Genomic DNA, 12,272 nt, shown 5'->3' with positions numbered 1-12,272 from the left:
GTTCTCAAACCTGGATTCAGCACAAACTGGATACCAATGTAAAAATAACTGTTCAAGGACTGGTTCAGTTGCCAAGGGTCACTAATATTGGACCTTGCAGTCACTAATACTGGATCTTAATGGGAGAAGACAGTGAACTACCTTGATTTGTCTTGCAGTTTTGATTTTAATTTTACAGTTTTAACAATTCACTTCTAAAGCAATCCTGCATACATAGTATACATCGGACACTGTAGTTTTGTAGTTTCCATTATTTTTATTAGGCTTGCTATCAAATTAATAACTTGTCCTCTATCTTTCATATGCAAAAGTAATTATTTAGGCATTGGAAAGATCAGTGCTCTCAGTCAGACTCAGCGCCATTCAGAAAAATCTATTTGCTTAAGCATTCTTTAGGAAATTGTGGGCCTAAAGACTCCTCCCCCTTTGGTCTAAATAGATGGGTTTTTTATTGTTTGTTTTGTATTTTAAAGGGTAAGATGGGTAATGAAAACAGATTTTAGGTCAGTTTTTTTGTTCAGACAATACGCTGTTATCAAGTTTAGCTGAAAGTATCTTAATTATAGCATAAATGTAAGTGGTAATTTATTATAACATGTTCTGAATCTCTGAAAACAAAATAATATGGATGCTATCAAAAATTTTATTAAAAGGGTGGCTAGATGTGTAATAAAAGGGAATGTATGTGTGAACTGAATGAAATCAAGAATAAAGACGTTTCGGCTTATAAATATTAGTTTTGAAGTTTGAGGAAAAATTCTGGACTAATCCTAATTGAAATTTTTTCTATTTATTGCTTATTGGAAGAAAGTCAGAAAAGTAAGCAATTATTATTTTAAAGAGTACTATCTCTCTGTATGTACTGGCCATCTGATCATTTGGGCCATCTTGACAGCATCTGCAGAGTGTCATATCATAGCAACACTGTGTTGAAGCTGGCTTCTAGGTGTACTGAAAGAGTTTGAGAGGTATGAAGGGCACGTAGGGGTGTGCAAGTAGTCGCTTAAGTAAAAAAAGTGATGGCTGCATGTCATTGTTACACGGACTGCCATCAGTCTGCAAACTGGATTTGAAACAAGGGTAATAGATATTCACCCTGCCATGTTTTCATTTCATTGGTAATGTTTGTCCACCATACTGATAAGGAAATATTCTTACCTTGTAAGAGTATTTATTAGACTCTTGAAGTGCTAGGTTTAAATGTGAGCTGAAAAACAACCTGGGCATTGTGTGTAATCTCCTAATTTTTGTTATTAAATGAACCATCATTGAGCCATCATTCACAAACTTAATAATTGAATAATTGAATAAATGAGAATTGAGTTCATAATAATGGAGTAGCTCAGCAGCAGCAGAATTTCAAAACACTACTGATGGTATCAGAAATGTATGCTGATGAATGCAGACAGCAGAATGAATAGTTACCTTGTACCACTTTCATTCAGAGTTACTTGAATATTGATCTAATGGAATATTTTTACTTAGTATTTTTAAGCAGGTCAATAAAACAGCAAAAAGATTCTTGTTCAGATAGTTATCCCTTACTATTTACGTGCATTTTGTAAAGCATGTTTTTGTATTATGTAAATGTGTATATATAATTTGAAATGGTATCTATGATCAACTCTGATATAATATTGACAGTGCAGAGATTTAATGCCTATCATCACCAATGGTGAGTTATTCTGGTTTTACTTATGAGTAGAGATGAAAGTAATAAAAAATCTGTTTGTGTGTATATCTATGTGCATAATCATTCTATATCTATGTGCTAAATGAATTTATCATGCACCTTTGACAGGCTCACCTTCTTCCTGCTTACTAATCCATCTCCCTGAGGACCTACACTAACATTTTGTACTGCCGAGCAGCTTCAATCAGCATTTCTTTTTCTCCTTCAGTCAGCTTGACAGAAAATATTACTTCTTTTCTCCACCAAATTCCTGGTTAGAAGCCAAATGAGTTTCTGATCTGGACAATTAACAGTATTTTTAGACAGGCACAACTCCTCAGATATAAGATCTTTATTAGACAACTATTAAACAATTAAACTATTAAAAAATTTTCCTCTGGATTTCTTGGTTTCATAAAGGGTGCCTTTATACTGTTTATCCTCTCGATAAGGTTCAGGGTTTGGATCTTTAAATCTTGACAGTTGTAGCAGAAGATATATTTTTATTTGCAAACCAAGACAAAGGAGAAGCTTCTGTGTACTCTGAGTCCTGCAAGTTACTGAGGCTTTTAGGTATCATGTGGACATAATAGCATGTGCTTAAACTATGGCAATTTCTCCACATAGATGGTCTGTGCTAAGCCTGGACCACATCAGTAATGAAAAGCCCATGATGCATGTGTTTCTGAAGTATCTTCACTGATATGTACATTGGTAACCTGACTCATCAGGAGAGGCCACACACAGAATAATACTGGAAGGAACTGAGGAGTTGGAGGAGTTTAGGTTAATGCAGAATTTCCTTAGGTCTCCTAAGTGGCTCCAACTGGCACCTTTATTTTTATAGGCGGTCAGGTTATATATATTACAAGAAGGAAGCACTCATCTAGGAAGGAAAACTACTTGATTAAAACCATATTCCACCTTTCCTTTTTTTTTTTTTCACTGAAAATGTAGAACTTTTACATCCTCTCATACTGCTGTGAACAATTTTTTCCTGCCATTCTTTCTGCCTATGGGAATAAAGGAAGTAAAGTATTTTGAAAGGATCTGACTGCTATAATAGAAATTTTAAACTAAAATGCAAACCTTGGGCCACATGCTACCTTTTGGCAGATAAACCCTAGGGAACACAAAGCTTGCATAATTCAAAGGGAAATCTCAGGAGGAGGGGATTAGATCAAGAGAGAATGGTTTGAGTTGAAGCCAGTGGGGGAAGGGAACTGCATGGTAAGAGATCCAGTATATCTGCTGGCATATCTGTGCACTATGCCTCCCTGCAGAGACCATTCCTTCATCCTCCTCTTTCCTCTAGCCATTGCAGCCCTGTCGTCATTGACTCTGATCCTTGTGTATCTTGCTGGAGGATGTTGCAGCTGCAGAGGGCATATGCTGTTCAGTTGGTTAGCAGTAAATATCACATGGTGGAAAATACAGTATTTGCTAGCACATATATGCTGTGTGACTATCTTCTGTTGATGCTCATTCTTGAGCATCAATGTTTTGATAAGTGGAACTCCCGATCACAAGATTTGCCATGGAAGGGCTTTTTTGTTGCCTGTGTGGAAGAGGCAAGGAGTCACAAATAGATAAATAATCATAGATAAATGTCATTCAGCTGTTCTGGAGAGAATTCACAGCACCTTCTTATCACAAATTCTACTGTCCTTTTGCAATGACTGTCCAAGATTTGTTAAAAAAAAGGAAAAAAGAATTAGATCTAAGCCATTCAGACAAGCAGCTGATTAAGAGGTGAAGCACAATCCATGGAAAATAATTTGTATTTTCGACTGGTTTGTGGGTATCCTATTAGTATATTGGTCAGAAGAACAGAATTTCCTCTTATCTTTGATGTAATATAACAAAGGAGGATTGTGAGTCTGGGTTGCACTTGGAGTTCCTTCTACATAGTGTTGTAAACACTGGGTAAGCATAAAGAAAAGAGATTAAGTCAATCTGGGAAGGCAAAATATTACTCGGAGAATATGTCACTGATTTACTATAGGAAGTCCTCAGCCTCAAGAACCATGCAAAATTTGTACTTATCAAAAAACATCTAGCCGTGTTCTTCAAATAATTTTTAAAAATCATGATGAAAAAGACTGATGATTTTTAAATTAGAAATAATAGTTTGAAAATTATGATAATAAGTCCCATCCAATTAATATCACACATACTTCCATTAAGTGATTTGCTTTTAGCCTTAGATGACTCAGTTGTTTTATACTTCTTCCTTTGAAGAGAAGATGCCTCTTGTTTCGTTAAGGTAGTCTGTTTAACATTAGGAAGCACAACTTTCCCTGTTCTATTGGCACCTTTCTACTGTTGATATTTTATTTCCATTTGAACTGGGGAGTTTCAAAAATTGTGAAGAATCAGCTTGGACATAGAATTGGGTGTGTTATTTGAATGTGCCACTTCTGATTATAGAAACAGAATAAATAATTCTTTCTTTTTAGTTTTAAGGCATATGGGATTAATTATTTTATGGATCATAGCTTTTAAATGTTGCCCAAGATTGATATCTTGGGGTAAGTTTTATGTATCTTAGACCTATCTCTTACAAGTCTAATTTTATTTTTAAATATTTACAGTTTGAGAGACTTCTGTGCTTTCCAAAAGAAGTTACAAGGATGTTTTGTTTACATGACCCCCATTTCATGACAGCAGTAGCAGATCTGATATCTTATCCCAGAGAAACCATTTTTGACCTCTCTTTTAGCTATGTTCATGGTGGGAGTTAATAGCATATTTCAGCTTGAACTCAGCCAGAGAACTCTGAGAGCAGTGAATCTTTCACAAAGTATAAACATGATTTGTATTTATAGCATAGTTAACATTTACTAAATAGTTGAGAAAACGATCAGTCCTTTTTTAGCAGGTTGGGCAACAGTTTTTGTTGTGGCTGTGAGGAGTTTTAAAAAAATAGGATCAAGTGATTGTAAATTGCTGTCACAGAGCAGTAAATTTAGATGTGCTGAATTCAGTAAGTAATGAATGAATGCAGACTGAACTCAAAGTACTGTAGAAAGAATCTTTGAGTGTCTCTGGCCAGAAGTGTGTTGCACAGATGACATGCTTGACCTTGTATAGCACAGGAACAGTGTAAAAATCCAAATAAATGATAATAATTGGTGTAGTTTTAATTGCAAATCTATATTAAAATATTATTATATGGAAGAAGGATTGAGGATATATTTAAAGGGAGCGTATATGGCTAGGGTGAGGTGGACTTGTTAACTGCAATCAGACCCATACCCCGGTCTTTTCCGGTGAAGGTATGCAGTGCAGAATTGTGTAGCCAAGACAGGGCTCCAAAGCTTCTGTGGCTGGGAAGGTACTACTATTGCATGAAATTGGTTTGTCTGGGCACTGAGATTCTCCCATGAAAAGATGAAGTATTTTCTTCTGGCAGAAGGGGCATTAAAATAATAGGAGTGTGATTCCTGCCAGCAGTTCGTATTATTTACCTATTAATTCTGACATCTCAGATCACTCTGTGACCTATCTGTGGTGTTGGAGTGAACAGGCAAAATGAGCATAAGCAAGTGTTTACTGTGATATCTGGGAGGTGTGGCACTTCTTTGATTCCATTCAACCCAGAGTTTGACATGATGAATGGTGGCTTATTGCCCTTTGTCTTAACTTGCGTATTTACTACAGCTTAAAAACAGACGTAAAAGTATTCAGCTAGGTTTCAGTCTAGAGAAAAAATTCCCCTGGATCTTCTCTTTTGCCCTTCAATACAGCATAGATTCTCAATTTTTCTGGTGCTTCTGCTTCTCTTTCCAGCAGGAAAAAGAGTGAACATTTTAAAGTTAATTAAAGTAGGACTGAGATGCCTGATGTATAAATGTTAAAAAAGTAATCAAACAACTACTTTGGCTGGATGAAGTAAAACTTTTTGGAAGGAGGTAACTCATGTAAATGAGTTCTTCTGTTCCAAGTGCTTTTTTTCTCAGCCTTGATTGAAATTCAAAGGATAGAAGTTTCAGCGCAGTTGGTTCCCTCACCTCTTCTTGCTTGACCTGTCTTGTGGATCTATCAGAGCCAGAGAGGCCTTGAGACCCCCTGGGCTCTTTACATTTTCATTTGTGCCTGGCTGGTCAGTCTTAGAATGCTGACATATTTGTTGGCTAGTATTAAATAAAAAGGAATAATCAAAAGGCAAACAAGAGATGGGGGAAAAATGATGTTCATAGTCCTTTAAAAATAACTTGATAGAAAATCTTTTAATAGTAAAACTTTTTTTTTCTCCTCCATATGTGAAAAGGACGGGATATATTAGTGTGTAATAGCTGTAGCTATCATACACAGAGTTGTTTAGCCTTGAATCAATCATGGAAGTAAACAGGCTACAAAAATTCCATTCTTTTCTTTGTCATCAACGTGCTTCAGTTATTCACAGGGACTTTGTGCAGTCCAAAGAGTATCTATATTGACTTTCACTCAAATTTGGAATCTAAAAAATTTTGATTGGAGTGTTTTCATTTATTTGCTCATTGCAGCCTAGGGTGTGTAATGTACTCACCGTGTCTGCAGATGCAGTGTGGTGTTTACTTACCAAACTCTATATATTAGTTAGTAGCTATATTTGAACCATAGCTGCTTCTTAAATGAGGAAGCTTGTGGTCATGACAAAGATGCTTTTCCTCAAGCATTGTCTCAGTTAGATGTTACATTTTATTAAATGATAAGACGTCCATTCATTGCTGTAGATGTCTGAGATAATGTTGCACCCATACTTTGAAAACAGGTAGTAGTTATGACTTAGTTTAAATAAATGTATTTCTCAGCTAAATGAATTATTTATTTTTCACAATTGTTACTGATTCTGAAAGGTGATAACACAAGACAGTTTGTAGGCCATTAAATATTGGATTTTTACATCACTGTAGTAGCCTCCTTCAGATGGAAATGTTTTTATTTTTTCTTTTTATTTTTCTTTATGTAATGAAAATGGATGGCATCAAAGTGGGCAAAATTCTGTGGAATGCTAACTAATTTGAACAGCTTATATATTTTTTTTTTCCCCAGAGGAAAAAGTTTTATATCAGAAAATTTGGAGTCAGATAAATAGCAAGTAGACCATTTGAAGGTAGCAAGTTTTAAAGATTATGTTTAGCTATTTAGAGGAGTGAATGAATGATGCCAGAAATTGGTGAAGTTTCAAGGTATTGCAGATGGCAATGCCAGTACTTTCTGTGTGCTAATTATTGATTTTAAGTGAAAGCAATGAACTACTCTCTTGAAATCTTCAGCTGCCACAGTGAAGAGAGATGTGAGGCACTTTTGGTTCTGGTGCTCAAATAAAATGGAGACTGCTATATTTTTAAAAACTAGCCTCAGAGCTGCTTAGGATTTTGCTTCTATTCTATTTACAGGTCTCTAAATTCATCTTAACTTTCTTTTTAGAATGTTTTGCCTCTTTGTTTTGTCAGTCTCTTTGAAGTACTACCAGACCTGTTTTTCTAATTCTAGATTTTTTTATCTGCTTCTTTCCAGTAGCCAAAGATTTAGGTGTTTTGAATGAGCACATCAGTGCTCCAGACAGAGATACTGTTTGAAATTATCCATGAACCCATTGCCTCTGAACATTATTGAGTGACATTTGTTTCTGTTGGTTGTGTCTGCTCTGACTAACTGGTTTCTTTCAGATTGGCAGCTGGGATTACGCTGCTGTAGACGGACAGCTGCATGAACTGGAGATTGCAGCCAGGCCGTGCTATGCCTCCGTTTAATATGCCTGGAATGTATAAATTCAGAGTGGAGCAACTTGCATGGCCCTGAAGGGGATCTATTTGTATTCTCAAAAACTGTGATTACTTCCTGTAATCACATAATTGTCATACTGATTTGTCTAGACAGAAAGACTTAATTTTTCTTTATTCTCACAGAAAATTTCTTAATGTGAGCTAGCTAAGTCTTTTTGTTTTTAAAGATGTAGAATATATCCTATGCTGTGCTCCCTTCTACACTTTTCTGTCATGCAAACAGAAGAAAGTATTGTTTCTATGCTGAATTGTAAATAACTTTGAGGAAAAAATAACCCAAACCCAAAACTATCCTGTGTAGAGTAATCTCTCCCTGCTCCAGGTATCTATAAAAGTTTGGATTTAGTAAATAACAAGTTGTTAGGCTAGTAATCAACTTCCAAACAGACAACTACGTTATTTTGAGGAGATATAACAAGTGAAATTGAGTGGGGGGAATAAAAAAATTATACAACAGATGTATATTTTGCAAGGAAGCTGCAAGGAAGGAAGAAAAAACTCTGTGTCATTTATATTTGATGGCTTTCATTTCTACATTTTTAATGTTGTTTTCTTATGTAATGAAGTATGCTCAGGTTTGTTACATATATCCCTAATGCAATGCAGCAGGCAAGCATTGTGCACTTTTTATTTTTACCAACTTGCTCGTGTACTCCATTCTTGTCCCCCTCTGCAGGCTGTTGACAATATTTCTGCTCATGCTTATCTCTCAAGCCTGTGTTACTTGAGTTGAAGTTGTGACTGCATTATTGAGCTTTTACACTCCACTTGGTTAAGAGAGGATATATAACAAACATTTTCCAGGCACGTTTAATGATATCTAGAGAACAGTATCTAACTCTTGATCATGTGGTACCTTTTCTTTAGCTTTTCCTTGCTCCCGTCTCTCCCCTGCCATTTGTTAGATTTCAAAGCTAACATAGGCAATATTTTTTAAACCAGTACATCTAGTGAATAGTGCAACAATAAAAAATTGAAGTAATTAAATTTAAAAGGATTGATTTGTGAAGTCAAAAGAAGAAAAAGATTTTTCTGGTTTGGCATGAAGAAATTAGGCTGCTCATTTTATTTTTAAAACAGTGGATGGAAGCGTATGAATTCATGATACTAACATTTGAGTCCTGTATTTTTCCCCTGGGTCAGGTGTAGTGCAATATCCCCAGGGCATGTGTACAGTCAGCAAGCATACACATTGCCTATTTTAGAACAGCCTTTGGCCCATTTTTCACCATCTTAATCTAATGGGCATCGTTATGAAACAAGGAGAGGTGGTTCTACAAAGAGCTCCTCTTCTATAATCTTTAGCCTGTCTTCAGCAATTTTATCTAATTGTTATGAATCTAGCATGTTTTCTGGTTAGTGTTATCTGTGTCTCTGTAGTCTGTGAGGAATTTCACTTACAATCTTACTGTAGGACTGTGGCTATCTGTTCAAAAGAGGTTTTCTGATCACTTGTTATCACAGTTTGATTTTAATCACCGTCCCGTGGGGAAAGGAACTAGTCAGTTGGCTGCTAAGCCATTCAACTTCACTGTCTGAGGAGAAACCTGTCAAATAGTCTGTGTTCTCTGGTGCTGTAAAGCAATATCTGAGTGGAAAGAAAGGGAAAGCAAGCGATCATAATTGCATATTGTTCAAGTCAATAGAATCACTGAGGAACATGTGTGTAAACCTTTTTGAATATTGAAAAGTGAGGTAGGCACGGCAGAGAGCCAGAGTAATTGTTTTTGCAAGGGCTGTTATTTTCTGGATGTAAATACTGAGTAAAAACATGGAGGATGAACTGAAATGTTTTCTGTCTCTAACATGCATACTGAAAGAATATGTATTACAATGCATTATGTTATTTCACCTGGGTTTTCAGCTGTTTGGGAATTAAATCTTATAGATTTGAGAAGTAAATGGAAAAACTTTGGTGTAGATCTGTAAGGTCACATTGACTGGAAGTAGTCTCTTGGTAGCGAATGGTAAGGTTTGTCTTGTCATGCGGTCAAACTGAAGGATGCGTTTTAACATGGGCATGCTGTGCTGTTAGACTCTTCTGACAGTTTGGTGTTTTGTGTCTGAGCAGGCATGATGAAAGCAACTCTGAGCTAGTCTCTTTAAGGGTCTTTAAATCTAGAGTTAAATGGTGTATGTCTTGCCTTTTAACTATATGAGCCTTCATTTCAGGATTTGAGTTAAAAACTGGAGACCGTTTCATTCTTTCTCTGTGACACTCACTGCAGTTTCCCCTCCACCCACCCTCCCTCATATTTAATTTTATAGTTCTTTCAGACATAAACATGAAAAAAAGCAATTTTGACTTAGTTTCTGAGTGTTGCTGCAAAGAAAAGTAACAAACATCTGTTTTTACCTTAACTGCATCCATATGTTCAACCTCCCCATTACCCTCCTTCCCCAAAAATTTACAGCTATGTTTGTTGGGTACTGCATACTGTTGAATTAACTTTCCTCACAGTTAGATTAGAGGTAAGTTCAGAGACTGATAATATCCATACTAAGCAGTGGCCAAAAGCTATAGCTAAGCCAAGTTTTCAAATTTTTCGTTCTTTCCCCTTCCCCTTCTCCTCTTCCCACCCCCACAGAAAAGAGAAGATGGTCCAGGAGACATTTTAGGAGCAGGTTATTGTGGTAATCAGATAAATGTTGACTTGTGGAATTTTTTTATGGCTTTCATACTTACAAATTAATAAACATTTGAAATACCATGTTTAATCATATAAGTATGTGGTTTGAGATGCATACTGTGTGGATTATTGTAAAGGGTTAGTTACCTTGTTTCATTTTATTACTTCTTGTTGTAGCATCTGGAACAATTCTGGCCTTACGAAAGTTTTGGTTTTGTAGAGGATTAACAGGAAGAAGGATATTTTGCTGAGATATTTGAGAAGCAGTGAAACAAAATGTGGAATGATACAATCTTCTACTTTGTAGTATGCAACATGCTTTCAGAGATAAGAGTTTGTGCAACTCAATATACCTTTCAAACAAAAGTTATTCCTTCTCAGTTATATAGTGCCTTTAATAGACATGAAACTAGTTGTGCAAATTTCCCAAATATTTCTGTTTACAATAATCTAAATGGTTGTATGCTCCAGAGAGATTCACTGATGTGGGAACACATACTCTTCTCCTGTCACTAGAATCTGGCTGTTTCTTAATAATAGTGACTAATGCTAGTAATGCATTTTACAATAAAATTAAGTTAGAAGCTGGGCTAGAATTCATTAGAAAGTGAATTGAGGACTTTTTGACTGATGGTCATTTTACTGTATATTCCCAGGTAAATGGTAGGTTGTTTTCTTCAAAGAAAGTATTATCTCTCTGAGGAAAAGATTCCCTGCTTCTAGCTTTCTTTGACAGGTTGAACAAAAGTCTGAGTGACATCTGGTGGCTAAAATGCCTTGTAGTTCTTTTTTATTGTTATGTAAATTGAGTGAATGGGGATTGATTCTAGCTCCACCATCACATGTTTCTGCTGAGAGAAGGAGGCCATCTTGCATCTTTCCTTATGTGATCCTTCTCACTGAGGCATCATCAGAACATGGAAATGACATCTGGATTGACTTTGGATACAGTCTGTGAAAATAAAGGAATCATTTGGGGTTGCTAGTACAGTATCTTTTTCATAATTGAGAAATAGTGCTGCTAAATAAAGAAATCTTTGCTTTTTTGCTTGGTAATCAAAAGGAATGGAGAAGGTTTTTATGTTGAAGTCTAGACACTATGTCTAGATGTAATTGCCCAAATGTTGCTGCCTTTACTCAACAGTTTTCCAAATTTCTTTGGGATCTCTGAAGATATTAGTGAAGAGGACATATAGATACCGATTTCTATGCCTTTACTCTGTGTACAGTTTTGATGCTTTATGAAACCTGTTATGATTGAATGCAGAATTTTCCTGATTCTGTTGGCTAAAAGGGAAAGATTGTGTCAGAGGACTATTGAAATCCTGGAAATGTAGGATCTTGTATTTTTGGAAAGACTAGATGGAATCTTATGTGCCTAAAAGACTAGTTTGTGCTGGAACTGTAAATCCCAAACTCATGCTAGATCATAAACAAGGATGTAGAAACTGTCTGTTAAAGACTGAATTTGTGGTCCTCAAAGGTATGCTTTGGCAAAATCATTGTCCCATTGGTCATCAGTTTCACCAGTTCTTAGAGAGCACTATGTCAAAACAGGCAGTGATTGTCTACTTGCAGGTTGAGTAGAGTATTTTATACTTGATTTTAATATCCCAGAGGGATTCTCTTCTGCACTGAGGGTGGGTGGGAAACAAATATCTGTTCTCCTACTGCTGTTGTGTGGTCTAGGACTGTGACAATAATGAGCGTCATGTATGCAAGTAAGCGGTGGAATAATAACTGTGTCTCTTCCAGTTTTTATGTTCCTGGAAGATGATGAGTTCTTCTGAGATCCAGACTCTGGAAAAAAGTGTTACGTTTGCCGATCTTTCATTGATTAAAGCAATTATAACACTTGACTTTTGTTCTACGTCAGTTTGGGCTGTTGTTATGATGGGGCTGTATTTGAAGTATTTGAAATGCTCTGCATCAATATATGATGTCTTGTGTTTAATTTTGCCTTAGTGCTGGCATTATGTAAGAGATTATGGTTTGTATAGATAGAATTGGGAATTAAAGGACATATCGGATTTCATGGGTAAGCCAAAATTCTGACTCTCTTTAAATGCTGAATGTGGGCTATTTCGGAATCAAAGTTAAAATATTGATCGTAAGTCAATATACAAGGAAGTTAACAAATCTGAAAGTTATTATATCCTCATTTTATCTATTCTGTTTTCAGAATAAAGAAGTGCA

General features: G+C 36.0%; 1 protein-coding gene across 4 annotated transcripts in view; it reads left to right on the top strand.

Moving 5' to 3' along the window:
* Positions 1 to 12,272, top strand: part of LRBA (LPS responsive beige-like anchor protein) — a 406,817-nt gene that overhangs the window by 347,124 nt on the left and 47,421 nt on the right. The window lies entirely within an intron of this gene.

This window comes from Colius striatus, chromosome 3 (assembly GCF_028858725.1).
Source record: "Colius striatus isolate bColStr4 chromosome 3, bColStr4.1.hap1, whole genome shotgun sequence".
Lineage (NCBI taxonomy): Eukaryota > Metazoa > Chordata > Aves > Coliiformes > Coliidae > Colius > Colius striatus.
The sequence above is the reverse complement of the archived record's forward strand: the minus strand, read 5'-3'. Positions and strand labels throughout refer to the sequence as shown.